This window comes from Bison bison, unplaced genomic scaffold (assembly GCF_000754665.1).
Source record: "Bison bison bison isolate TAMUID 2011002044 unplaced genomic scaffold, Bison_UMD1.0 scf7180017864204, whole genome shotgun sequence".
Taxonomy (NCBI): Eukaryota; Metazoa; Chordata; class Mammalia; order Artiodactyla; family Bovidae; genus Bison; species Bison bison.
The window spans coordinates 307844-308772 of record NW_011494776.1 but is presented as its reverse complement, the minus strand read 5'-3'; the positions used below and the strand labels follow the sequence as shown (position 1 = coordinate 308772).

Sequence of the window (929 nt, the reverse complement as noted above, 5' to 3'; positions counted from 1 at the left end):
ATCACACATACATGAAAAAAAAATCACAAAGAGAATTCACAAAACAATTAACAGTTGGCTAATGTGGGTTGACAGAAGAAGAGAAGGATTTTCACCTTTTAATTTGTATGCTTCTATACTGCTTGAAGTTCATGATTAGCATGTAGTACCTCTAAATTCACTAGAAAGGAATAAGAGTTATGCTTCTGAATGGCAACCTGAAACCCACTGATGCAGAGGAAACACGGCTTACCTTCTCAACAAGAATTTACTCTGGGGAATCAAACACCATTATTTCAGTTGGTGGTATCTTCATGGACTTCCTTTTCATTTTTGGTAAAGGTTGATTGGGCAGCTATTATCTGTAGAGCTTCATCCTTCCTTCCTTCCTGGAACTATTTAGTTTGAAGATCAGGACTTATATCTAATAAAATATAGAACAGTGAAGGTAAAAAGGCCAAGTGTTCAGTGACCAGTATTATCACAAGGATTAAAATGAGGACATGATCAATAAAATGGGTCATCAAAAAAAGATTTGAGGAAAGTGGCACAATTTGAGTTGAGTCTTAAAGGAAGGGTAAGACTTAGACATGGAGAAGGCAATGGCACCCCACTCCAGTACTCTTGCCTGGAAAATCCCATGGGTGGAGGAGCCTGGTAGGCTGCAGTCCATGAGGTTGCTAAGAGTCAGACACGAGTGAGCGACTTCACTTTCACTTTTCACTTTCATGCATTGGAGAAAGAAATGGCAACCCACTCCAGTATTCTTGCCTGGAGAATCCCAGGGACGGGGGAGCCTAGTGGGCTGCCGTCCATGGGGTCGCACAGAGTTGGACATGACTGAAGTGACTTAGCAGTAGCAGCAGCAAGACTTAGACAAGGGAGGAGGAGGCATAATGTGGTAAGGGAAGAAAGGTGTGCAGGGCAAGAAGGCACAAGAAAAACAGCAA

At 42.2% G+C, this 929-nt stretch overlaps 1 protein-coding gene across 1 annotated transcript in view; it reads right to left on the bottom strand.

Moving 5' to 3' along the window:
- RWDD2B (RWD domain containing 2B) overlaps window positions 1-929 on the bottom strand; it is a 14220-nt gene that overhangs the window by 4746 nt on the left and 8545 nt on the right. The window contains exon 2 of the mRNA XM_010844670.1: window positions 233-403. The gene's annotated coding sequence lies outside the window, so the exon portion shown is untranslated. The remainder of the gene's footprint in view (window positions 1-232; window positions 404-929) is intronic.